Consider the following 27,789-nt stretch of genomic DNA (forward strand, 5'->3'; position numbering starts at 1 on the left):
CCAAAAATACATCAACGAGGAGGCCAAATTCTCCTCTCGTGACCCCAGGGGAGGCATCCAGGAGCACTTCTCAGCCCCCCCAGCCCCTCACAAGCTCCCCCAGCCTCTTCTCACTCCTCCCACTGGTGCTTCTCTGCCCCCTCCATCCCATTTCCCCGGGTTTTAGTGGGAAAATCCCCAACCAGCAACTCCACCCTGACCTTTCATCCCCATCCAGCCTTCTCCAAGGCTGGGACCCACCTGCTCCAAAGGTCTTTGAACATTCCCAGTCTCCAGCTCCCAGGCTGCCTCTTCCTAATTTAGCCCCTTCCTGCTCATGACCCAAATTTGGGCACCTCTCCCCAGCTGCCCCAGAAGAAATTGGGGCTTTATTTTGCCATCCAAATGTTATTGTAGGGTTGGAGATGTCTTAGTTGATGGGTTGGTCATTTCTGGGGGGGGTTTGAACAAGCCACCCCTTCATTTGGTTGAGTTATTTCGGGTTGAAGTGGAATAATTTTTGAAGGTCTCGTGGGACTTGTGCCAACTGATCCCCCCTGTGAACCTCTCCAGGGGCTGGAGCTCCAAAAATACATCAATGAGGAGGCCAAATTCTCCTCTCGTGACCCCAGGGGAGGCATCCAGGAGCATTTCTCACCCCTCCAGCCCTTCACAAGCTCCTTCAGCTCCAGGAGTTTCATAAAACAAACGTGGACGTGGGGAAATGTGGAAGGTTGGGTCTTCACCCCAATCCATTCAGGTTGGGTTTGTTTTTAGCAGACTTCCAAAAATTGCTCTCTGGGAACTCAGGGACTGCTCTGCTGCCTGGTGGAGACCTCAAGAGAGGAGCTGAGGGACAGGGAACAGCCACATGAAGAACTTTAGGAGATGGGTGAAGCAGAGAGACCCCAAAGTCTCTACTGAACATGTTTGGGGTGTTCTGGAGACCCCCAACAGAACCTGAAGCACCTTCACCTTTCACTGAACCCCTCTTGCCACCACAGCTCATGAGGGCAGGGGGTAGATGGTGGGGATGGGCTCCTCAGGTGGGGTGGGGAGAAGGGGGTCAGATCTTCAGTTCTGAGCTGGAAGAAGGGAGATGGAGATGAGACCCTGGGGAGAAATTCTTCACTGTGAGGGTGGGGAGACCCTGGAACAAGGTTGCCCAGGGAAGTTGTGGCTGCCCCATCCCTGGGGGTGTTGAAGGGCAGGTTGGATGGGGCTTGGAGCAGCCTGGGCTGGTGGGAGGTGTCCCTGCCCATGCAGGGGGGTTGGATCTAGATGATCTTGAAGGTTCTTCCAACCCAAACCACTCCATGATTCCATGATCTTTTGCAAAGACCTCGGGTGCTGAGGGATCCCACCTCACTGCAAGCCTGGGAATCCAGACCCCAAAGCCATGGGTCAGGAGCCAGGAGGGAGCTCCCCCCTGTCCTCTGCTCAGCCCCACGTCTGCACCAACCTCTGCTGCAGGAGATGGAGAAACCAGAGGCATGAAGGGGATCAACCATCTTCCCTTCACCTCCGGGGAAGGTTGACCCCTCCCCAGTTGAAGGCAGAAGTCCAGAGGGTGGCTGGAGCTTCTCAGCTGCTGATCCCCCCCCAGAGGGAAGGACTAATGGGCTGAACGTGCTCCAGGAGCTGCTTCTAAGAGGGTTGTCACAGCCAAGATTGCTGCTCCACATGGAGGCCCAAGACCTTTACCTTCACCCAGAGATCAGAGAGTTTGCAAATCCAGAGAGGTCCAAAACGTGTCCTGGCTCTTCATGGTTCTCCCTCAGGACCCACCAGAGGTGAGCAAACCCCTGAGTGGTCACTGGTGCCCTCCCAGGTGCCAAGGGCAGGAGTCGTGGGGAGAAGCAGCCAGGTCTGCCCACCCACCTTCCCAGCCTGGTCTGCAGAGCCCTCAGTTCCCACCTCACGTCCTTCCGACCAGGCACATGGGAACAAGGACCACAGGGACTTCACACTTGGGTTCCTACTGAAGATATCAGAAGGGCATGAGACCCATTGTGCTGCTTATCCTTTGGTCACCCCACGTGGGGTGTCCCATCCTCCAGCCACTCGTGTCCAGCCAGTCCTGCTGGGCACCCCTTCCCCAGGGCACCCCAACCCACACAAAAGCAACTTCAGGAAGGTCTTCCAGAAGAGCAGACCCTACAAAGAAGTCAGGTGTTGGTGACCTGGACACCTGAAGGCCATAAAAAACCAACAAAGGCCAACCTGAGGTGCAGGAGGACCAGCACTGGTGGGGATGGAGGCACACCAAGGCCTGCAGCAAGGTCAGAAGCTGAGATGAAGATGGATGGAGACCAAAGTTTCTCCATGTCCTGTAAATAAAACGGCAGCCCCAGGAGCCCAGGCTGATCCCTGCCCTGATTGCTCACAGGTTTCAGGTGTCATCTCCTCCTGCCCACCAATGGGAGCATGGGCTGTGTCCACCACCCAGCTGCTGGAACTCTGCTTGATGCCACCAGCCAGCTGGGCTGCAGGAGACACCTAAGAGGAGGTGGAGCTGGGGTGGGGGGAGCTTGGGGTGTGATCTGAGCATCCCCTGCCTGCTCCAACCATCACCTGAATGCTCCATCACCTGAATGCTCCAACCATCACCTGAATGCTCCATCACCTGAATGCTCCAACCATCACCTGAATGCTCCAGCCATCCTGTGCATGCTCCAACCATCACGTGTGCTCCAGCCATCACATGTGCTCCAACCACCACCTGCATGTTCCAACCATCACTTGGGTGCTCCACCCATCACATGCCTTCTCCAGCCACCACGTGTGCTCCAACCACCACCTGCATGTTCCAACCATCACTTGGGTGCTCCAACCATCATGTGTTCCACCCATCATGTGTTCCACCCACCATGTGTCCCAACCACCACCTGAATGCTCCACCCACCACACGTGTGCTCCAACCACCATGTGTCTCCTCCAATCATCATAGAAGTGCTCCAACCATGCTCCACCCATCATGTGTGCTCCAACCATCATGTGTGCTTCAACCATCACCTGCATGTTCCACCCATCATGTGTGCTCCAACCACCACAGGTGTGCTCCAACCACCACAGGTGTGCTCCAACCACCACCTCCATGCTCCAGCCATCCCATGCACTCCCACGAATCCCACCCACACTCCAGCCACCACTTCCAAGCTCCATCCAACCAGTGGCAGGACAAGAGGGCATGGCCTGAGGTTGAGGTTGGGTACCAGGAAGCACTTCCTCAGGGAAAGGGTGATCAGACATTGGAATGTGGTGGAAGTCACCACCCCTGGAGGTCTTTAAGGAAGGGCTGGATGTGGTGTGAGGTCACAGGATGGACTTGATGATCTCATGAGCTTAGTGAGGGCACAGACAAAACCCTGGAAGAAGGACTGGAGATGTCCAGAAGATAACAAGGCTGATGATGTTCTTCTGCACACACCTCAGCCACCACCCTGGGGCCTCCATCTCCACGAGAGCCCTCTCTAATAAGAAGGTTTCATCTGCCTCATCTGATCAGCTGAACCTCAGTCGACTCCTGCAAAACACCTTGAACCACCCTGAGAATCCCCCCTCGTTACAGACGGAGCCACCACAAACACCTTCAACAATCCAGGTTTTATTTTCAACAACCCCTTTTCTTTTTAACATATTTAACATATTTAGACACACCTGCCAGGGAGGCAGTTGTAAAAAAAAGAAATTAAAATACAATTTAAGAAAAATTTGAGCTGGTTTGGTGGGTTTTTTGGTAGTAGAAGGGTCCAAGTGGAGCTTCTCAACCTTCAGACCTTCTCGGGTTCAACCAGAGCCAGGAGGTGGAGGCTGGAACCTCAGGAGCAGATTTGTGGCCAAAAAAAGGGCACAAATCCATGATTTGCAGGCACTTGAGGTTCTCCAAAGTGGAGCTTCTCAACCTTCAGACCTTCTCGGGTTCAACCAGAGCCAGGAGGTGGAGGGATGATGAAGTTGAGAAGCTCCTGCAGCTCCAGCCAAGGAGCCATTGAGAGACAACGGATGCACCTCTGGGATTGATGTGTGAAAGAGCTGAGCTAAGAGCTGAGATGAGAGAGGAGGAGAAGGAGCTGGGCTGGAGAAGCAGAAGGTGCCCACGGGTGGTGAAGAAGAAGGGGAGGAAGGTGCCCAAGCAGATGTTTCCCTGCAACCCATGGGGAGATGGCAGCTGTCCCCCTGCATCCATGGAGGAACGTGGTGGGACATTCCCTGAAGGGGTGGACTTGGATTCACTGCTCCTGTCCAGGAGTTCCTGCCGATGGATTTGGATCATGCAGCTGTGGCAGATCCCTCACCAGGGGAGGTGATGGTTCCCCAAACAGCCCATCACTCTCTGGGCAACCCAGCTCCTGACCTGGTGGGAAGGACTCATGGAAGAGAAGTTGGTGGAGGATTCTCTTCCATGGGAGGGACCCGATGGGGAAGCAGGGCAGGACTGTGAGGAATCCTTGAGGAGGATGAAGGAGCAGGAACCACCAGCCTGAACTGACTCTAAACCCCATCCCCCTGTGCCACTGGGGGGAAGGAGGGAGAGAAATGTCTTGACCCAAGAGCTTCTCGTTGGGTTTGTCCTCCCCACCTGTGGGTGGGTGGGTTGACTAAGTGACCATGGGGCTGGTTCTTTATTGTCTTGTTCAACCCAAACCACCACAAACAAGAGAGAGGCTGAGGAAACATCACCTGGTGCTTTCAGCCTTCATTTCATCATCATTAAATTTCCCTGGCAATTAGATTTTTGGGCCATGAATACTTGAAATTAAAAACCAAACAACCCCAACCTAACAGCCTGTCAAAAAAAACCCAAAAAAACCCAAAAAACCCACATCAATTGGATCATTTTTGTAGACCTTCAGAAGCAATTCACACCCATTTCCTGCAGCTGGAGAGATTTTTTTCCTCTTTTCTTCTCGTTCTTTGGTTTTTTCCCCTCCAGCCTCTTCTTCTTCACCTGAAATCGAAAGGAAAAACGGGTTGAAATCGATTGAAATCCCCACGTTCCCAATTCTGGGGTTTTTTGCCCCGATTTGCCAATGTTCTGATGTGATCCTGGTGCTTGTTTCCACTTGGGGTTCTCCAAGACTCTCCTGCCCGGCCTCAATGACCACCCAGGTGGGCTCACCCATCAGACCTCCCCAGTCCTGCAGGACCAGATGAAATGAAGGTTTGCAAGACACTTCTCACTTGATCTTGAGCCATTTCTGCTAAAAACAGGGATTTTGGTCACTATTTGCATCATTGGGCAGTTACTTCTTCACCAGGATCCTAACGACGTGATCTGGGTTTGACATGGGGTCAAGGCAGGTCCCATGGTTTCCCCCCCTCACCCTGGGCCTGATCCTGGCTCCAGGTGAGTCCCAGCCCTCTCCCACAGCTTTGTGACCACCCAACTGTGTGCCCAGGTGGTCCAGGTGGCCACCAGCATCCTGGCTTGTGTCAGCACTGGGGTGGGCAGCAGGAGCAGGGCAGGGATTGTCCCCCTGTGCTGGGCACTGGGGAGGGGACACCTGGAATCCTGGGGGCAGGTCTGGGCCCCTCAGGACAAGAAGGACATGGAGGGGCTGGAGCGTGTCCAGGGAAGGGCAACGGGGCTGGGGAAGGGGCTGGAGCACAAGTGTGAGCAGGAGCAGCTGAGGGAGCTGGGGGTGTCCAGCCTGGAGCCCAGGAGGTGAGGGGAGACCTGCTGGCTCTGCAGCTGCCTGAGAGGAGGTTGGAGCCAGGGGGGTCGGGCTCTGCTCCCCAGGAACAAGTGATGGCACAAGAGGAAAGGGCCTCAAGGTGCCCAGGGGAGGTTGAGGTTGGATCTGGGGAACAATTCCTTCCTGGGAAGGGTTGTCAGGCCCTGGCCCAGGCTGCCCAGGGTGGAGTCCCCATCCCTGGAGGGGTTTCCAAGCCCTGGAGATGGTGCTGAGGGACATGGGGCAGTGGTGGCCTTGGCAGGGCTGGCTGAACAGTGGGACTGGGTGATCTTCTCCCACCCAAACCATTCCATGGTTCTATGAAACCACAGCAGGACCAGCCAGGATTCACCCTCCACTCCCCCTTGCTGTGTGTGAGACACAGACCAAGAGTGAAGCCACCCCCAGCACAGAGGGGCTGGGATGGCAGCTCCTGCTCCACCACCACCAAAGCCACCCCCTGCAGAGCCCTCATCCTCCCATTTGTCACCCAAAAGGATGAGGTCGAGGTGCAGTCCCACCACTTCTGCCCCAAGCTGCACATTCCCAACAGGACCAAAAACTGGATGGAAAACAACACGGCCCCAAATTTCCCCCCCTCCTTTTTTCTTTCCCTCCTCAACAATCCCAGGAGAACTTCACATGCCAGAATGAAATCCAGCCTGGGGACACTTTGCTGGGATGCTTCAAGATCTGACCTGGTGCCACCAACCCCTCGGAGATGCCCAGGAAGGAGCTGGGTGCTCATCATCAGCTTCTTGCACTTGTGGGGTGGACAAGATCCTGCTCCCTCCTGAGCTCTTCATTTGAGGTGGATTTTATTCCAGCCAGAGATACTTCTTCAGATCTTCTGAAGATCCTGAGTTTAGTCCTAAATTGGGACCAAACACTTGAAATCCTCTGGAAAAGGGGCTTCTTTCCTCTGGGCATAGAGCCATGGAATGGTTTAGGCTGGAAAAGACCTCGAAGATCATCAAGTCCAACCATGAACCCAACTCTACCAAAGCCACCACTGACCCGTGTCCCTCAAGACCACATCTACACGGCTTTGAAATCCCTCCAGGGATGAGGACTCCACCACTTCTCTGGGCATCTCAAGTCCTTAAACACATCAAGTCCTTCTTTTAACTGAGCCTTCCAAACACCCAAAGCCTGCCCAGACCCCACCATCATCTCTATACAGGAGCAACAAGTACCCAAAATGATCTTTGCAGCTCAAAACCAAGAAACACGTTGGGAAGAGAAAACAATTCCCCCCCAAAAATAAACCCCACCCCAAAGCCCAATTATTTGACCTGACCCCATGTGAACGTTTAAAAAAACCAGTGTCTATGTTCATTTTTCTTACTGTTCCCATCATGACCAACACCTCTGGCAAATGAAGAGTCCCCAAACCAGCCCCACACCAAGAAAATCCCAGACCTCAGGTCGTGCCTTTCCCAAAATCTCCTTTGCAAGGTCTTATCGACCAGAGCAGGGAGTGGAAGCAGTTGGTACAAGGAGCTGAAAGACCAAATCAAAAGCATGTGAGCAGCTTAAAGAATCAATCTCCCCGTTTGATGCAGAGGAAATCCCACTAATTATGAAGAAGGGGCTTATTTCCTGGAGTCACCCTGTTTGAAGGCATCAAAACTGGTGATCCTTCAGAATCCTGCTCTCTGGAATGTAGAACGTCGGGACCTTCTTCCATTCCCTCTTCCTCTGGTGGCATCAGTGGGGTTTCCGGGGGTTTTGGTGACTTTCCACCCCTGCCTGTGCATTTTTTTTATTCAAATGAAGCCCTTAATGACCCTCACAGGTCGTTTGAACGTGCTTCCAAAGGAGGTTGGAAGGAAGAAATCGATGAATCATAAAAAAACGACCTGGTTCTTATTGGCAGGAAACACCTTCACCAGCAGGTGGTTAGAATGAAACCCAGGTGGAGGTCTTGGCCTGGTCCTAAACCTTGGAGAAAGAGGAGAGGTGGAAGTGGTGTGGTGGAACACAACCCCCACGAGTCCTTCAGCAGGAGTCCTGGAAGACCAAACGGAGAGAACGACCCACCAGGTTTTGGTTGATGGACACACCTTGATGCCAGAGGGGGAAAATCTATGTATCTGTTCAGGTATTTTGAGGGAAAGAGTGACAGGAAGGCACAGGATCTTCTCAGAACTGGTGTAAAGATAGTAAGGGCAGGTTGGATGGGGCTCTGAGCAACCTGGGCTGGTGGGAAGTGTCCCTGCCCATGCAGAAGGTTGGATCTAGATGAACTGGAGTGGTTTGGGTTGAAAGAGACCTTAAAGATCACCTGGATCATCCACTGGATGATCTTTAAGGTGGCTGCCCCATCCCTGGAAGGGTCCAAGGGCAGGTTGGATGGGGCTTGGAGCAACCTGGGCTGGTGGGAGGTGTCCCTGCCCGTGGGGGTTTGGATCTAGATGATCTTTGGGTGCCTTCCAACCCAAACCATCCCACGATTCCATGGTTAAATATCAAGAACTGTCTGGTTCTCCTCATCTCTCTGGGTGGCTGGAGGGCAAACCTGGGCTGATGTGATTTGCTCAAGGGCCAACAACTCCCAGTCTCACCAAATACCACATTAAAGCTCCAGTTGCTGGAGCAGGGTGATTAAGATGGAGAGACACCAGAGCTTTCATCTGAAAAAAAAACAGCAATAATCTGATTTTAACAGGTTGGGAGAAATCTTTGAATAATTTGGCCCAGAGAAATGGAAGTGAGTTCATTTTGATGGAGTCTTGCCATCCTTGACGTGGTCTTGAGGGGAGAAGAACATTCCCAAGTGCATCCCTGGCCCTGAAGCTGCTCCTGAGTCCTCAGGAAAAGCCACCCCTGCCCAGGGAGCAAAGTCCATGGGAGCAAAACCCTTTCCCAGAGTGACATTAGGGTGTCTAAGCCCATCACTCTTCTAGAGGTATCCCCCAAGGAGCAGGTCCCATGAAGATCTGCCCCATTTCCATGCCTGGGGAGCACCAGGACAACCCATGTTGAACACAGCAGGACAGCTAAACCTTGGACACTTCCAGGGTTGGGGCTTCCACAAGTTCTCTGGGCAACCTGTTCCAGTGTCTCCCCACCCTCACACTAAAGCATTTCTTCCTCATGTCCAACCTAAATGTCCCCTCAACTCAAGTTGTCCTGGTGGGACAATTCCTCCCTCCCCTAAGACAGACTTTTGACAAGGGTTTGTAGTGAATGGACAAGAGGAAATGGATTAAAATGGGAAGAAGGAGATGGAGGTTGGAGATGAGGAAGAAATTCTTGGCTGTGAGGGTGGGGAGAGCCTGGGCCAGGTTGCCCAGGGAAGCTGTGGCTGCCCCATCCCTGGCAGTGTTGAAGGGCAGGTTGGATGGGGCTTGGAGCAGCCTGGGCTGCTGGGAGGTGTCCCTGCCCATGCAGGGGGTTGGGACTGGATGATCTTGAAGGTCCTTTCCAGCCCAAACCATCCCATGGTTCTATGAAGTCTGGGATTGACTTGCTCAGCCCTGGCTGGTGATGAGACCTTGTCCAAATTGTTGTCTCATTTCCCAACTAAGCTGGTCAGTTTGGGAGGGGAAAGCCAGGAGCACACGTCTCCATCACCACCTCCACACACCCACCTGGTGGCTCTGTGGCTGCTCCACAGGCTTCACCAGCACTTGGAGCAAGAGTAAATCTTGCTGCTCCATCCAGGAGTTTCTCCTGAATAACTGAGTCCAGCTGGGGGAGCACATGGGAGATGTGGAGCCACGTGGCCCTGTTTGAAATTCTGCACGTTCCACCCCAGGTCAGGAACATCCCAGGAATGTTGCTGTGGAGTCATGAGGCTTCAGAGCCAGGAACTGGGGGTGAAAAGGGTTTTGGGTTTGTTTTTTTTTTCCTAAAGAGAAGAAATCACCTAAACCCAGGTGTGACCTGACTGGGAAATGCAACTGAGCTCCAGCCCTTTGTGCTTTTTTTACAGAGAAGATCCCAGAGGATGGATCCACACAGCCCTGGAGAAGGAGAACCCAGTCCCCAGCCCAGAGACACACCAGTTGTGAGTCCCCACCAAGACTTTCTCTGCTTGGGTTCCTCCTTTTGAGGAGGATGTTTGGAACTCACTTCACCTGGAGCTCACGTCACTTGGAACTCACTTCACTTCAAACTCACTTCACTTCAAACTCACTTCACTTCAAACTCACTTCAAACTCACATCACTTGTAGCTCACTTCGCTTGAAGCTCACTTCCCTTGGAATTTACTTCACTTGGAATTCACTTCACTTGGAATTCACTTCATTTGGAACTCAATTCACTTGGAGTTCACCTTACTTGGAGCTCACTTCACTTCAAACTCACTTCACTTCAAACTTACTTCAAACTCACTTCACTTCAAATTCACATCACTTGGAGCTCACTTCACCTCGAGCTCACTTCACTTCAGACTCACTTCACTTCAAACTCACTTCTCCTGAAGCTCACTTCACTTGGAATTTACTTCACTTGGAATTCACTCCATTTGGAGCTCAATTCACTTGGAGTTCATCTCACTTGGAGCTCACTTCACTTCAAAATTACTTCAAACTCACTTCACTTGGAACTTACTTCACTTGGAGCTCATTTCACTTGGAGCTCACTTCACCTCGAGCTCACTTCACTTCAAACTCACTTCACTTCAAACTCACTTCTCCTGAAGCTCACTTCACTTGGAATTTACTTCACTTGGAATTCACTTCATTTGGAGCTCAATTCACTTGGAGTTCACCTCACTTGGAGGTCACTTCACTTCAAACTCACTTCACTTCAAACTTACTTCAAACTCACTTCACTTGGAGCTCACTTCTCTTGAAGCTCACTTCACTTGGAATTCACTTCACTTGGAGCTCACTTCTCTTGAAGCTCACTTCACTTGGAATTCACTTCACTTGGAATTCACTTCATTTGGAACTCAATTCACTTGGAGTTCACCTTACTTGGAGCTCATTTCACTTCAAACTCACTTCAAACTCACTTCGCTTGGAGCTCACATCACTTGGAGCTCACTTCACTTCAAACTCACTTCACTTCAAACTCACTTCTCCTGAAGCTCACTTCACTTGGAATTTACTTCACTTGGAATTCACTTCATTTGGAACTCAATTCAGTTGGAGTTCACCTCACTTGGAGCTCACCTCACTGCATCTTCCAGAACATGACCCAAAATCCCATTTCCCTGAGCAGGACAGGGACCATTCCAGAATTTAAGCGATGGGAAGAGTTTGAGCTGGACCTGAAGTAAAACTCTTGCATCTCCATCCTTTGGGAAGCGGGAAAGACCCAAGAGGAGTCAATCACTGGTGACTTCTTGCCTCAGCTTTAAGGTATCAAAGAGGGGAAAGGAGGTGACCATCCCTGTCCCTGCTGGCTGGTAAAGGAGCAGCCAGGAAGGAACTGGATTTGATCCAAAGAGGCTTCTAGGGCTGGAGACTCTTCCCTGTCACCTCCCAGAGGCAGCAGTGAGGAGCAGATCTGGGCTCCAGGTTGGCTCAGCCAGGAGAGCCATGACCTGCTGTGGGTGGGAAGGAGCCCGGGGACAACCAGACAGATTTAAACCCCCCCCTGGTTCTAGCCCTGTCCTGACAAAGGAGAAAGAAGGACCATTTTGGCTGCTGCTTCTTTCCACTCTGCCCTCAGGCCACCAGGGAGGGACATTTTCTTTGCGTGACCCCAAAAAGGGGCTGGGGGCTCCAGCAGAGGAGATTAACATCTTTGCTGCTTCTGAAACCCAGGGAAGCTGTGGCTGCCCCATCCCTGGCAGTGCTGAAGGGCAGGTTGGATGGGGCTTGGAGCAGCCTGGGCTGGTGGGAGGTGTCCCTGCACATGGGGGGGTGGGACTGGATGAGCTTTATGGTCTCTTCCAACCCAACCCAGTCTGTGATTCCATGATTCCATAAGACAGGCTGGGAGAGTTGGGGTGTTGAGTCTGGAGAGAAGAAGGCTCCAGGGAGAACTTAGAGCAGCTTCCAGTGCCTGAAGGGGCTCCAGGAAAGCTGGGGAGGGACTTGGGACAAAGGCAGGGAGGGATGGGATGAGGGGGAGGGATGAAAACTGGGAGAGGGAGATGGAGGGAACTGGATGAGCTTTGAGGTCCCTTCCAACCCAACCCACGCGATGATTTCACCTCCAGCAAAACCAACACCCCCATGAGCCTAAACCCCCCTGAGAGCTGAAGAGAAAAGCTGGGGAAGGGTGTCCCACACCCAGGGGGGAGAAGGGGCCACCGGGTCCCCACCCCAGTGCTGGAGCCACGGCTCGGCCAGGCTCTGTTTGTCACTTTTCCCTCTTTATTTGCAGTTTGTACACAGGCATCATTAGGGATTCATTCCGTTTCCCTAGCAGCAGGCATTAGTCTGGCTTCCCTTTCCCCCCCCCCCCCCCTTTCCTTTTTTTTTGTATTTTTAGTGTCTTATTTACAGTTTGACAGAGTAACTGTAACCCCTTGCAAGCTACTCCAGCAGCTTTAATCGGGGGGGAATAATGGAGCCTGTCTGGCCATGAATAGAATTTAGGGGACAGATTGTTCCACACTCGCCCGGTGGGGTAATTTATTGATGTGCCCACTTGTCAGGAGGAGAAAGGGATGGGGAGGGGGGGGGGGGGGGATCTGTATGGGCTGGGGACACTGAAAGGGAAAGGAGAATGGAGCCAAAAGCCCCAGATCCCACTGCCCCCCCCCCCCTCCAACATCACAACCCCCCCCCCTCCCCTTCCCAGCAGCTGAATGTCTCCGGTGGCCGTGAACTTGGAGGGGCCACAAGCCCCATTCCCAGGCCCTCGGCACGTCGGGCTGCTGGCAGAGGGGCTCGGGGGGGGCTCCAGATGGGGTGGGTGGGGGTTGTGGGGGTGGGCAATCCCCCCCCCTACCCCCCCCCCAACCCCTTCCCCCAGGCCTGCCCTGCATAGCCCCGAGCTGGGAGCACAGCCCATGGCAACCGTACAGTAGCCGGAGCCCAGCGGGGGGCTGGGAAGAGAGGCAAAGCCCTGGGGAAAAATACAGGATGGGTCAGACAATGGCCCCTCTCTCATATCATAAATTACACGGCGGCCACCAAAAAAAAAAATAAATAAGGGGGGGGATGGATCCTCTTCCCTGCTCCCACAGGCCGGGTGCCAGGCAGCTCCGGGCACGGGGATGGTGGTGGCACGAAGGGTTTGGGAAGGAGGGAGGTGGTGGTGGTCACGTCTCCCGGCCTCTGGCAGCTCCATCACACTCGGCCTGGGCCCCAAAGAGCAGCTCTTGGGCCCCAAAATGCTGCCTGAGCATCTTCTGCCTGGGCATCAGGGTTAGTCATCACCTTGACCATCACCCCAACCTTCACCCTGATCATCGCCCCAACCAGCACCCCAACCAGCACCCCAACCATCACACCAACCTTCACCCTGATCATCGCCCCAACCAGCACCCAACCAGCACCCCAACCATCACACCAACCTTCACCCTGATCATCGCCCCAACCAGCACCCCAACCAGCACCCCAAACATCACACCAACTTTCACCCTGACCATCGCCCCAACCATTGCCCCAACCAGCACCCCAACCATCATATAAACTATCACCCCAGCCATCACCCTGACCATCACCCCAACCATCACCCTGACCATCACCCTGACCATCACACCCTGACCATCTCACCCACCATCACACCAACAGCTCCTGCTCCAGAGCTGGGATGCTCTCTCCTTCTTCTACTGCTCTTCAGAGAAAAGGTTCTTTTGTCCTGTTCCCTCTCCCTGGCTCAAGACCGGGTCCATTTCACATCCAGAACCAATGGTGGAAGCACCTCAACTCAGCTTCTCCCATGGTTTTTTCCAGCTGGGGCCAGGCCAGCCTCCATGGCAGCCAGTTCCCATGGGATGGGACAATGGGATCCACCAACCCCCAGGACCACCTCATCCAGGTAATAGTCCCCTTGGACTCTGAAGGAGGATTCACCCCTCAGGGACACTGAGAAGAGGCAGGACTGACGTGCAGGGGGTCCCTTGGCACCCACAACCACCAGGCAGGACCAGGCTAAAGGAAAAGGGGGCTCAGGGTGACCCCTCTGGACCCGGACATGGAGATGCTGAAGCTCCACCAGAATTTGTTGCTGATATCCCTTAAACATCTCCCTGCTTGGACGGGCTCCCACCGGTGCTTGGCACCTTTCCTTTCCAAACTAGCTTTAAAGTTAACATATAATTGCACCTTCTACCCAAATTGAGGCCCTTTTTGAGTCTCCAGGGTGGTATAAAAGACACCCCAGGTCCAGCTACACACTTTTGACACCCATGTGGCCATTTTGGCCACAGGGGATTTGTCTTCTCCACTCTCCAGGAGTGAACCCACCACAGCAGGTCACTCCAACCCCGTTACCAGCAGCCACGTTGGTGCTGAGTGTGGGTTCCCTGGGTTTTACTGGTATACTGGGAGAGGTGGTTAGAGCTGGGTGAGCTATGGGGGTCCAACATCCAAGCAAGAACCCAGACCCACCTCACCCACTCCATTTCCTCTCCCACAAGTGAGGAAGCTCCAGGGACCATGGTTTCTGGCTGCATTAGACCTCAAACTTTGCAAGCCATGAGCTAGTGGGTGGCACTGGAGGACTAAACTGGACAGAAAGCATCAAGATGTCACCTCCAGGCCAGGGTGCAGAGACCTACAAAGTCTTCTCTGGATCTCCACCAGCCTTAGGACAGCCCATGTGATGCTCCTGGGACTGAAGATGCTGGTGTTTGGGGAGCAGAGCTCTGAGCAGTGACCCCCACAGCCTCATCCCATGGTGTGGGACCTCTGGGTGTGATGGGTCAGGGCTACAAGGGAAGATCTGGAGGTTGGGACAGTGTCTGCCCATCCAGAACCTCCCTCCAGTAACCCTTTTCCAGCTCATACGGGACCATCTCTAACCAAGACCTTACGTTGGGGAATCTCTTCCCCTTGGCAGAAGGATCAAGACCTCTCCGTGCTCAAATGAACTCCAGCCCAGGCACGAGTCCTCCAAACCACTTCAAAAAAAGTGCAAGAAAAAGGTCTTTGCACCGGAAAGCCACCCAGCTTTGGCTGCCCCAGCTTGGGGGGTCAAGTGCAACCCCCACCCTGCTCCATCCCACGATGGCAACAAGACCTGGGACACGATTGCACCAGGCCTGGGGGGTGGGGAACCCCCCCTCGGGGTACAATGATGGTCTATTCTGCTGATCACAAGCCTAATCCTCTTTGGGTTTTAATTGGCATTTGGGCTAAGCTGATTTAAACCTCTTCACCTTGTTGGGTTCCCCCCCTTCCCACTTCTTTCTTTTCTTGGGTTGTTGTTTTTTGTGTGTGTGTGTGTGTTGGGTTTTGTTGGGGTGGTTTTTGTTGTGGGTTTTTTTTTTTCCCCTTGGCCCAAATAACCAAGCTGCCATCACCAAGTCCCCCAGCACAATGACAGCTTTGTGAGAGGGTGAGAGGAGAGGAAAGGGGAAAGGGAGGGGGGCAGGGGGGAAGGAGGGAAATGTGCTGATCCCACTCGGAAACAATGCGGAGTTTGTGAGTCAGACTTGACCACTGGCAAAGGACCCGGTTCAGCTGCGCCCTGGGAATGAAGGCACTGTCCTTCCCAGCCCCTCTCCCCCTGCCCATCACCTCTGCCTCAGGCCTGATGGCTCTACCTGCTGGCCCCATCCCCTGATGGATGTGGCATCCTAGGGTGATGTGGCGTCCCCATCCCTGGACGGATCCATCATCCCCATCCCTGGATGGATCCATCATCCCCATCCCTGGATGGAACCATCATCCCCATCCCTGGATGGATCCATCATCCCCATCCCTGGACGGATCCAACATCCCCATCCCTGGATAGATCCATCATCCCCATCCCTGGATGGATCCAACATCCCCATCCCTGGATAGATCCAACATCCCCATCCCTGGACGGATCCATCATCCCCATCCCTGGATGGAACCATCATCCCCATCCCTGGATGGATCCATCATCCCCATCCCTGGATGGAACCAACATCCCCATCCCTGGATGGAACCATCATCCCCATCTCTGGACGGATCCATCATCCCCATCCCTGGACGGATCCATCATCCCCATCCCTGGATGGAACCATCATTCCCATCCCTGGATGGAACCATCATTCCCATCCCTGGACGGATCCATCATCCCCATCTCTGGACTAATCCAACATCCTCATCCCTGGATGGAACCAACATCCCCATCCCTGGATGGAACCAACATCCCCATCCCTGGATAGATTCAACATCCCCATCCCTGGATGGAACCAACATCCCCATCCCTGGATGGATCCAGCCTCCCCATCCCTGGATGGATCCAACATCCCACCATCCCACCAGAGCGGTTCCCATATCCCACCTGAGTCCCACCAGGGGTGATGCAGGGACATCCTGGTGTCCTCTCCAACTCCATCCATCCCCAAAACCAGTGCTGGTGTCCCCATGCTGGTGTCCCTGTGGTGTCCCCAGCTGGTGCCAGTGAGGATCTACGTTGTGCTCCAGGCTCTGCTGGCAGGAGGAGGAGGGTGCAGGTGGGATCAACCATGGTGAGGAGCTTCTGCTGAGGGTCCTTCTGGCCAAGATCATGGCCAAGATCTCATGGCTCTTGGGGGTCTGGTCTTTGCTCCCATGTAGCCCCCACTCCTGGGTTTGTGTCCTAATGACCTGAGTTAAAAGCAAAACCAACAGAAACTCCTTTAGTTCCTTTTTCCCATTTAAAAGCCAAAAAAAAACCCCAAACAACACAACCCGAAGAAGATAAAAGAAACCAAACAAAGGCCAAAGGAGCCCTTTGTTCCTGAGGGTGGGAAAGACACTTCCCATGGGATTTAAGGATTAGGAGTTACCAAACCTGCAATAATCCAAGTTAACCACAAACCAAATCCAGGTTGTTGGAGACTTTGGGCCAAGTGGGGGGTGAGGAAGGTGCTGGAGGAGCTTTTGGCCCCTTTTTTCCCCCCATAATGTGGGTCACCCTGGGCTGGGAGACTCAGCCCACCTTGGTGCAAGAGCTCATGGAAAGGCTTTAAAAAAAAAAACAACCCAAAGGAGCCAATTAAAAATAAATCCACTTACTGGGAAATTCCCTGTGAACTTTCACCAAGATTCACCAGCCAGAAATTGAGCAGAACATCAGGTTGGGTGACCCAAGGCTCCTCCTGGGTAGGCAGAGAAAGAAAAGAGGGTGGGAAGGTGTTAAAAGTCAAGATCCAGGCTGGGTCACACAGAAAGAGGAAAGTCACAGCCACGTTCCTGGCAGGAAAATGGGAAGGAGAAAGAGGAAAGTCCTTTGGAAAACTCTGGGCATCTTTGCAGTTCTGCTGGTGGCCAAACCCAAGACCCTGGGAGATGTTCCTGAGGGTCTCCATGGGGAGTGAGAGGAGCTGGAAGGGGGGATGTGGAGTGGAGAAAAGTTCTCCTGGGAAATGCTCTCCTGGGAAATGCTCTCCTGGCACCATCCCTGTTCCTTGTCCCCACTGAGAGTGGTGCCAGCCCGTGTCCTGCTGTGCCCACGGTGACATTTCCACCACCCCCGAGGACTCAGGAACAATGAGGCAGGACCAAAAGACAATAAATCTAAGTTCAAAATCTCCATCTGTTTCTTCTCGTGCCCTCTGGGTTCCCTGGGTTCCTCTTCCTGCCCAGGGCAGAGGCTGCTCCACCAAGGCCAAAAAAGCCCAAACCAAACCCAGCAGGACCCTGGGACCAGGGGGGTTGACCCAGGAGGACAACCAGGCTGCCCAGCTGGGAGGGCCCATCCCTGGGGACTCCTGCTTGCTTTGGAGCATCCTTTATTTTACTTAATTTTACTTCATTTTAATTCACTTCATTTTACTTCACTTTATTTTATTCACTTTATTTTACTTCATTCACTTTATTTCACTTCATTTTACTTCACTTTATTTTATTCACTTTATTTTACTTCATTTACTTCACTGTATTTCACTTCATTTTACTTCACTTTACTTTATTCACTTCACTTTATTTTACTTCATTTACTTCACTTCATTTTACTTCACTTTATTTTATTCACTTTATTTTACTTCATTTACTTCACTTTATTTCACTTCATTTTACTTCACTTTATTTTACTTCATTTACTTCATTTTACTTCACTTCATTTTACTTTGTTCACTTCACTTTATTTTACTTCACTTTATTTTACTACATTTAATTTCATTTTATTTTTTTTCATTGCATTTAATTTTGTTTAATTTCATTTCTTTTTCTTTTTGAATGTTTGAATGTTTTAATGTTTCATTTCTTTATTTTTTTAACATTTTGATTTTTATTTTTATTTATTTTCTAATTTTTATTTTTTCACTTTTTCCATTTCTTACTTTAAAAATTTTTCATTTTCAATTTTTTAATTTTTCTTTTTTACTACCTCATTTCCACCTTCATTTTCTTCCCTTTTTCACTTCATCACTTGATTTTATTTCATACCCTTTTTCCTTTCATTACCTGCTTTTCTTTTCAAATTTGCATTTTATTTCACGTCCCTTTTGATTCCATTTGATTTCTTTGAACTCCAGATTTTTTTTTTTATGATCTCATTCTTCTCTTTTTCAATTCTAATATGAAATTCAGATGAACTTTCCTCTCGATCTCATCTCTATCAACTCTGCTTCCACTTCACAACGTCCACATCGACCTGAACGCCCAGTGGAGAATTTTCTTGGCTGATTTAATCCAAGAAGGTGTTTGACCCAGAGCAAAGACCTTTTCTCCTGCCCTTTATTCCCACCAAACATGGAAAAGGATCCAGAAATCAGACCCATGTCCCAGTTCAGTGGAAATCGAGTGGAAAGGGAGTGAGAGACACTGGTGGGAGCAAAGACCCCAGACCCACCTTCTCCTTCCAGCTCCGTTTCTGACTCGATCCCGGGTTAAAAATGGGGAAAATGGAAGGAAAAAAAAGGGAACTAAACAATCCCCAGCAGGGACCAAAGGTTATAAATAAAAGCAGTGAGAAAACAACTCAGGAGATGAAGCTTAACCAAATAATTAAGAGCTTTAGTGCATTTTTGCAAAGCTTTAGGGAAGTGTTTCCCATTCCTGAACGAGCAAGTTTGGGAGGTGGAGGGGAACTCCGGGTTGGAAACGTCCCCATCCTCAGTGACAACAGTTGAGGCCACCAAAAGGGACACACTGGTGACATTCACCACCTCACAGACCCCACCACGGATGGGGGTTCAACTGGGATCACCCCAACCAGCCCCACTTGGGGCTCCAACATCGGCCCGCCAGGAAAGCATTCCACCCCAAAAAATCCACTTCTTTTTCCTCTAAGGAGAAATTTCTGCTCCTTTTTAACCCCCTTCCCGACATTTCCCGTCACACGAGGGTTAAACTCACTCAGGTAGGTTTGAAGTTTCTGGGTTTCATGGCAACGAGGGGGAGAAATTAAGAATCTTTTCACCCAACCTCATGAAACGCCGCGATTTTCACCTAAACCAGAGGATCCTCAGATGAAAACACCCCAAAATGCTCAAAGAAAACTAAACCCAAACTAGTTTATGTTGCATAAAGTCACGTTTTCACCCAAAAATCTGGACCAGGTGAAGCTTCTCACCCCTTTCTGCTCCTCACCCACCAAAATCGGGTCGATTTGCTCGCGTTTCACGTTGATTCTTTCTCTTATCCCCTACCTAAACAGCCACAAAACTCTCAGAAAACAAAAAACAACCAAAAAAGTTCAATTTTTCTAGATTAAAAAAAAAAAAAAGGTGTGTGGGGGGGTGGAAAACAAAAATGAAACGACTGTTTCTCTGAAAATATATGTGGAAGTCAATGTTGCCTGTCGTGACAAGGAAGCCACGGGGCAGCCGTGCCTCAAAATATCTCCATGTGGTGTGGAGGTTGTTAGAAAAGATGATTAAATGGGGGGGAAAAGGGGTTTTTTTTAACCAAAAAGCCCCGAATTCCAGGCCTGATGCCCCAGCTGAGGGTGGCACAAAGGAGGGTGGCCTGGGGTGGGGGGGTTTTCGCGGCCACGACGCCCGGCGCCGAGCGTGTGGCAAGTGGGGAAATGAAGGAAAATCCTGGAAAAAAGAGGGCAAAATGAGGAAAATCAGGAAAAATCACGGAAAACCAAGGAAAAAGAAGGAAAATCCAAGGCTGGGATGAGCAGCCCAGGCAGCCCAAGGCCGAGGCCACGGGGGGAAGGAGGATCGGCCATTTTACACCTCGGCTGCCTAAAATGGTGGCTCCCACCTTTTTTCCTCCCTTTTTTTGTTGTTTCTTTCCCCCCCCCTGTTTTTTCTGCTCCCGTTGCAGTCGTCAGGGGACGGGGGCTGTGACACCCCCCACCCCCAGTGCTGGGAAGTGGAGCCAAGATGGAATGAAGAGGGAAAAATTCCAGGGGGGGGGTGTTGAAAGAGGGAAGGGATGCGCTTGGTCTCGGCCTCGTTGGCTTTTGTGCATCCTGGGGAAGGGAGAGGTGGGAAAACATCGAGGGGGGGGTGGGCAAAATTGGGGGGAAAAGGGGTGAAAAACAAGATATTTGGGTGAGGATGGTGAGGGGCAGGGATGGGAGTGGGGAAAGAAATCTTCCCTTCTTTCTTCCCCGACCCCCCTTCGCCCTCCCCGCAATCCCGCTTTGACTTTTCCCACAGAAGTAGCCAACCTCCAAGAATGCAAATGACATTCATTATGCAAATGCATGCAAATCAGGTTTAACTATCGGAAGAAGGGTTCGGAATTTCTAATGGGTTAACTCTTTCGAGCATCAAGGAGGATAACAAGAGCAAACCCCCCCCCCCCCTTTCCCCCTTGTGTCTTCATCAGGGCTTTGTGTGTCCCTGTCCATCCCTGAGCACCCTGACCTGCACCCATGGTCCCTGGGGAGGTTGTGGGATGGAAGAAAACACCAGCAAAACAACCCAAAGAGAACACCAAAAAAACAACCCAAGGAGGAGAGCACCAAAAAACAACCCAAGGCATTGGAGTGGGACCAGCTGCCCCTTGGTTGAAGGTGCTGGGAGGAGAGGAGACAAAGTGGGTTGGGGTGTGGAGTTGGGGGAAAAAAAGGAAAACAAAAAAAAATAATAGTAATTAAAGTAATAGAGAAAGGAAAAAAAGGGAAAAGGCAAGGGGAAAAGGGAAAGAAAAAAGGGGAAAGAAAAAAAGGGAAAAGAGAAAAAGGGGGAAGAGAAAAAGAAAAAAGGGAAGAGGGGAAAAAAGGGAAAAGAAAAAACATGAAAAAGGGAAAAAAGATGAAATAGGGAGAAGAGAAAAATGAAAAAGGAAAAAGGAAAAGGGAAAAGAGAAAAAGAGAAAAAGGGAAGAGAGGAGGGAAAAAAGGGAAAAGAGAAAAGATGAAATAGGGAAAAGAGAAAAAGGGAAAAGAGAAAAAGGGAAGAGAGGAGAAAAGGGGAAAAGAGATAACATGAAAAAGGGAAAAGAGAAAAGATGAAATAGGGAAAAGAGAAAAAATGAAAAAGGAAAAAGAGGAAAAGGGAAAAGAGGAAAAGGAAAAAGAGGAAAAGGGAAAAGAGAAAAAGAGAAAAAAGGAGAAGAGAAAAAGGGAGAAGAAAGAGGGAGAAAGAAAAGGAGAAAAGAAAACAGGGGAAAACAAAAAGGGGAAAAAAGGGGAAAGAAAAAGGGGAAAGAAAAAAGGGAAAAGAAAAAGGGGAAAAGAAAAATGGGATAACAAAAAAGGGAAAACAAAAAGGGGAAAAAAACGGGAAAGAAAAAGGGAAAAAGAAAAAGGGGAAAAGAAAAAAGGGAAAAGAAAAAGGAGAAAAAAAGGAGAAGGAAAAAGGGGAAAAGAAAAAGTGGATAGAAAAAGGGAAAAGAAAAGGAGAAAAAAAAAAAGAAAAGGAAAATTTTTTAAAAAGGGAAATTCAGAAAATAAATAGGAGAATTAAAAAAAAAAAAAAAAGAAGAAAGAGGAAAATCTTATTAAAGAATAAATGCTACTGGGAAGGCCGGGAAGGGGCAGCCCTGCCCGCTGCCTCGGCCGAGGGCTCCGGCAGCCAGGAGAGCTCAGGCCCCGCAAGGAGCCACCATCCCTCCTTCTGCTGGGGAAAAAGAGTCACAAACCCCCCCCCCCAAACCCCCAGCCCGGGATTTTTTTTTTGGCTTTGGAATTGAGCCTAAAAAATCAACTCCTAATTTTTCCCCAGCGGTGGACGAGGCCGTTCTCCCGCGGGAAGGGAGCGATGGCACCAAGGCCCCGATTTGCAGCTCGGGCTGCTCCGAGTGCTCTGGAAACCAGGCAGAGGAGCAGCAGGCAGAGAGTTTGCTCCCAAACTGCTCCGAAAACCTCTGGAAAAATCCTAATTCCCCCTCCCAGCCTCAAAAATAAAAAGGCCCCAGGGCCAGGATCCGAAACGGGGGAATCCCGGGAGCGTCGCCTCCCTCCCAAACACAGGGGTTGCAGGAATGATCCATGTTACAACCAGCTGAAAGGCTGGGAAATAAATGCACTGCATCATTCTGAATATTTTATCATTACCCTGTTATTATTGATTAGCAATTATAATGCATTTTAATATTATTGCTTTGGTTTGCCTAAGAATTGTGCCTCATCTGCACGAAAACCTCCTGATTTCCCTCGTTATTTTCTCGAGCTCCTTCCAAAACCCATCTTAGATTTGGATTTTTTTCCACATTTATTTTGTTTTCCACGTTCGATTTAATTTCCCCCCCCCCCTTTTAATTTATTTTTTTCCACTTTTGATTGCTTTTCTTCCCCTTTTAGGTCGATTTTATTTTTTTCCATCTGCTCAAAAAAAAAAACCCCAAAACCTCTTTATTATTGAAGCTGGAGGCTGTTGGAAACAAATCACCTAGGCAAGAATTTCCCAAATTTTAAAAGGTTTGGTTAAAGACACCATCAAAATATTTTACAGGCAGCCTGAAATGCATCAAACCAGAAGTACTGGCCACTTATTAATAAATTAAACCCTTTTATTTAATTAATCTGCTCTCAGAAGGTCCCAGCCTGGTCAGGCCTCTGCAGAGAGTAAAATATTCAACACTTTGGCAAACCAAAATAATAAATAAATTGATTCAGCCCCTTCCCTACTTAAAAAATATGTGAAGGGGATTAATTCAAGAAATAAAATAATAATTTAAATATCCCCAAACTCCTAGTAATTTGAGTTTCTTTGTCTTCTGGCCTCCAGCACAGAGGCAGGTGTGAGCCTTGCTCTGCTTCCTTCATCTGATTTGGGCACCAAGCCCTGATTTCCAAGTTTACACATGATTCCAATATTGGAATTGGGTGATTCGATGGAGTAATCATTGAAAATGAATTTTTTTTTTTAATTAATAATAAATTAAGGGAGAGGAAGCCAAGGAATAAAGGACTGAAGGGGGGGGGGGGAGGGTGGGAGCAGCAGCACCGACAGCTCCTTATTGCTAATGACTAATATGCAACATCATTATCATATCCCAGTGTAGCAAACTCCTCTGATTCTTTCTTCCCAGCACAAAAAGAACCTGGAAAATGTTATTTCCAGGATAAAAATATAGGATTCACTTGGTCAAAATACCTGCTGTCAGAGGTGCCCCAGGAGCCACAGGCAGGACCAGCTTCGAGCTGCTGGGGAAAAAAAACATGAAGCAAGTTTATGGGTTTTTAGCAGCAAGAAATTCGGCAGAAATGGTTTGATTTCCTAAAATCTCCCCTATGGAATCACGTGGGAAGGATTTAGGCACTGTTTTCCAAAGTGATTTTTAATTTGGGTTTACTTTTTAAATGCATTTTCATCTTCAAGAGCTCCTGCTCATTCCTAATAGTTGGACTCAATGATCTTAAAGGTCTTTTCCAACCAGAACAATTCTGGAATTCTCCTCTCTTCTCCTTCCCTTCTTTCATCCTTCCCCTCCCTTTTCCATCAAATTTCTATTCCTATTTCAACCCTATTTGCTCTGCTTTTTCCCCATTAAATTTCTATTCCTATTTCAACCCTATTTGCTCTGGTTTTTTCCCCATCCTTGTTGCATTTCTTTGGCCCTGGAAACCTCCAGCATTTTTTTGCTGGAGCTTTTGGGCACTGGGGAGAATTGGGGGGGAAAAAATAGGGAGGCTGAGAACATTTTCCAGCCTCCCCATCCAAAATTTGACTTTCAAAAGGTTTTAATCACTTGGCATTAAAACCCCCACTGCCAAATAACACACGTTGGGAATGTTTATCCACGTGGGGGGTGGGATGGGGCCTGGAAGCTTTGAGAGAGCACTGGAGAGAGGGGCAAAAGAAGAGGAAAAAAGAAGAGGAAAAAGAAGAACAAAATGATAAAGGCAAAATATTGCTGACAATTATTTCAAGTGGATTCTTGACCGGGCCCAAGGGATGCACATCCCAAGAGGAATGTGGAACGGGAGCAAAAGTGACCAGCTGAGCATCTCCCAACCTCTTCCTTTCCCATTTCTACCACCAGCTACTTACAAACCCTCAAGTGACCCTGCCCAGTTTTTCCCACCCCGTGCCAAGCTTTTTTCTGCCCCAAATCCCCTTTTACCCAGAAAAACATATTCCCTATTTTCCCCTCCTTGTCAAGGGGGATGATTTCCAGGCAGGATGGTTTGCATGGGGTTTTGCCATGGGGAAAATACAGGCTGAGAGAAGGTGCTGCTGGTCCTGGAATCCAGGAAATGATCCTGAAATTATTTATAAGTTCCAAAATGATCCTGAAAAATTAGCAGAGGCAGGAGGGAAATATCCTGGATGGAGAAAAGGGGGAATACTGAGTCCTTGGGTTGGGATATGGAGCAGCAGGAGGGTGAAAGTCCCCAGAGGTTTCAGTTGGGTGCCCCAAAACAACCCTCCCAAGGGAGAAAAGCCTTTAAAATTCCAAATTTCTGTGGCAAATCTCTTGGTTTTCCTGTCAAGCAAGATATTTTGGGGTTTTTTTGGAAAGAAAAATATGGAATTTGGGGTTATTGTAGGTAGCAGAGGGTGTCCCTCCTGCACTGGTCGCTGGTGCCGGGGATGACCCAGTAGGAAGCACAAACTCAAGCACTTCCAGGGATAATCCTGATTTTCCACCATTCCTAGTGAGGGCAAGAGGAAAAGAGGAATTTTGCAAGAGGAAAAGAGGAATTTTGCAAGAGGAAAAGAGGAATTTTGCAAGAGGAAAAGAGGAATTTTGCAGGGGCAACTCAAGGAACCTCATGACAGTCGGTGCTCGACACCTTTCGGGATGCAACGGGATGGGGAAGCCCCCTTAGACCAGGAAACAACTTCCCCTGGGGCCACAGAGGGGACTTGGGGGTTGATTATCCCTTCATAAAAGCTCTGGATACTCTTACTTTTTGGAAGCAAAAGCTTTGGATATGATTAGTTTTGGAAGCAAAGGCTCGGGATACCATTAATTTCGGAAGCCAAAGCTCTGGATACTCTTAATTTTGGAAGCAAAGGCTCTGGGTATTGTAAATTTTGGAAGCAAAAGCTCTGGATACTGTTATTTTTGGAGGCAAAGGCTCCTGAAATTTTTCTTTTCAGAGGCAAAACCTCCTGCAACTGCTTTGAACTCCTCCCCTTGTGCCTTTTCCTGAAGCCAGCTCATCAACCTTGCTGGGACCAGATAGTGACAGGACAAGGGGTGATGGTTTTAAACTGAGAGAGGGGAGATTTAGGTGAGATATTAGGAAGAAATTCTTCACTCTAAGGGTGGTGAGGAACTGGGATGGGTTGCCCAGGGAGGTTGTTGATGCCCCATCATCCCTGGAGGTTTTTAAGGCCAGGTTGGATGAGGTTTTGTGCAACCTGGTCTAGTGGGAGGTGTCCCTGCTCATGGCAGGGGGTTGGAACCTGATGATTTTTAAGGTCCCTTCCAACCTAAATGATCTATGATATTTTTTTTCAAAGCCAGACTCAATTTTCCAGCCTGGGGCTGCCGAGAACCCTCCAAAACCAACCAAAAAAACCCCAACAAATGAACACCAAAAAAACCCCAACCACAACCAAACAAAAAAAAAAACCAACCCAAGGAAAAAATAAAATCCACAAACCAGAAAACAAACAAAACCCAAACCCAACAAAACCAACAAAACAACCTCACAACCAACCAAATTCCCACCCCCCCACACCCCCTTTTATTTTTTTCCCTCCTGATTTTCCCAAAGAACCAGGAGACTTGAGCACTTGAGAGTCAAAATTTGCCCAGGACCCGCGTTCCCTAAGAAAACAGAGCTCAGTCTCCTTCCCCAAACTACAGGGCAGCAACAAAAGTCCCTTTCAAACCCTTCCAGACTCAAGTCCTTCAGCTCAATTAGTCAGGCACACAGAGACACAAAAACCCTCCCATTCAGGCCAGGGGCTGGCTGTGGAGGACAAGGGTGAAGAAAGGATCTTTCTCCCACGCTTTCACCGGGTGTCATAACAAGCAGAAAACCCTCTTACGGGGGGATTATTGGAGATAAGAGTCTGGTGGAGGAGCTGGGGGGCTGTGGGAGGGGAGGAGGGGATGGGGAGGAGGTTTGGAGCTGTCCAGGGGTGGGTGAAAGCGGTTGGTGAAGGGCTCTGGGTTTCAAAAAATTCCATCAAAATCATCAGAAAAGCAAAAAATTAGGATATTCCAGGCCCAATATACACAGGAGCTGAATAATCCTGGTTGTCCATGGCAACCTGCATCCCTCACAGTGGAGGAGGGAGGTGGTTTTTTTGTCTTCACCCTGGTTTGGTGATGGTAAAAGCTTTGGCTGAGCTGGTCAGCACGGGCAGGTCTTCCCCTGCTCCCAGTTTCTCCCAGAATCACTGGTTATCTTGAGGGAAAGGGTGTCAAGAAGGTGCTGAGCTCCAGAAAGCCACCCAGCCCTGCTGGTGCTCCTGGAGATGGGAGGGTAAGATAAAAAAACCCCTACAAATTAAAATAAAGAAAATAAATGGGGGGGGGGAGGGATGGGGGGGCTTGTTCAAAGCCAAAATCAAAAGGAAGAGAGAAAATTCTCCAGGGAATGGGGTTTGTTGGCAAAATCACAAGGTGGATCAGTGACCACCCATCCTCTGTGGTCCCCATCCAGAGGAGGGTCAAACCCTGTGGGTGGAAAAGTCCTCTGGGTACCAACAGTGCCTTGCAGGACAAACCAAAATTCCAAATTATTTCCATGCCTGATTCCCTTCAACAATCCAAACCCTGTTCCTAATTTCCCAAAGCTTTCCCACTGAAGGCTGCAGGGGCCTGAGCGCTTCCAGCTCTTCTCCAAGCCACGATTCCTCTCCCAAAACAGGGAGCACAGAGGCAAATTCAAAGCAAATATTAGAGAATTTAGGGGGTTTTAATTATAATTTCCCAAGCCCCAAGCCCCTGTGGAGCATCACCACTGAGGGAAGGTCCCAATCCCAGCACCATCAAAGGAGCAGCTGACAAGAACATCCAAGTTCAACGACGTTTTTCCAAGGATAAGGGAAGGGATAGAAACTCTCCAGCTCAGGGACAGAAAGCCAAGAAACTCTCTTGGAATATATTATCCCATAATTGTAGGGTTTCAAGCACTTTCCTCCCAAGCAGCTGGTGCCTGCTGGTGCCAGAGAAAGGTTCTTTGGCCCAGATGCTCAGCCCAGGAATCCTTAAAAAATAAAGAATCCACTCCAATGAAAAACCATCCAAGCTGAATATTTCACTCTTACCTAAAATAGTAGGTATTTACTGAAAAAAATCCACACCCTTTCCCTTCCTGTAGCTCACACACAGGTCAAGGAGACTTCTTTTTTTGCTTCTTTTTTTTTCCCTCTAAAGGGGGAAATTTTGAGCTTCCAGGAGGCAGGAACTTCTGAAGGTCCAATTAAACCTGGTTCACTCACACCAAGCAACCCAAAGCCACAGGATCAGCCAGACTTGGGGCCCAACCAAACCAGGAAATACCCAGGATTTTCCATTCCCACCACTTATTGATCAGGTTTTGGGATTCTTTTCCTCCAAGGCCTGCATTTTCTCCCAGTCCCAGATCCAGCTCCACCTCGTGCCCTCCAAACCCAACGCCTGAAACCCGAGGAGTGAAACCTGGTGGGTGCATCCAATGTGGGTGCTCTCTCCACTTCCCTCTGTGTCCTGGCACTTTGTCCCTGCTCCCACAATCCTAAAAGCCCTGAAAGTAGAATTACAACGATTTTTACACCTAGCCTGGGCTGTCAAAGCTGCAGCTCAGGGCACGGCCTCCGTGCTGGGTGGGGATTACACAGCTCAGCTTGACACTTACAGATGC

General features: G+C 49.9%; 1 long non-coding RNA gene across 7 annotated transcripts in view; it reads right to left on the bottom strand.

Annotated features, from left to right (window-relative positions):
* Positions 1 to 4,697: 4,697 nt before the first annotated feature.
* Positions 4,698 to 27,789, bottom strand: part of LOC127394901 (uncharacterized) — a 30,221-nt gene continuing 7,129 nt past the window's right edge. For 2 of the 7 annotated variants that reach the window (XR_007891697.1, XR_007891695.1), the window contains exons 2-5: positions 23,135 to 23,181; positions 16,707 to 16,789; positions 15,991 to 16,295; positions 4,698 to 4,930 (exon numbers count right to left, since the gene is read on the bottom strand). This is a non-coding gene — a long non-coding RNA (uncharacterized LOC127394901). Of the gene's footprint in view, positions 4,931 to 15,990; positions 16,296 to 16,706; positions 16,790 to 18,989; positions 19,083 to 23,134; positions 25,659 to 27,789 lie in introns of those variants that run through there. The other 5 variants (XR_007891696.1, XR_007891694.1, XR_007891693.1 and 2 more) reach the window with 4 other exon arrangements.

Source organism: Apus apus, chromosome 27, assembly GCF_020740795.1.
Source record: "Apus apus isolate bApuApu2 chromosome 27, bApuApu2.pri.cur, whole genome shotgun sequence".
NCBI lineage: Eukaryota > Metazoa > Chordata > Aves > Apodiformes > Apodidae > Apus > Apus apus.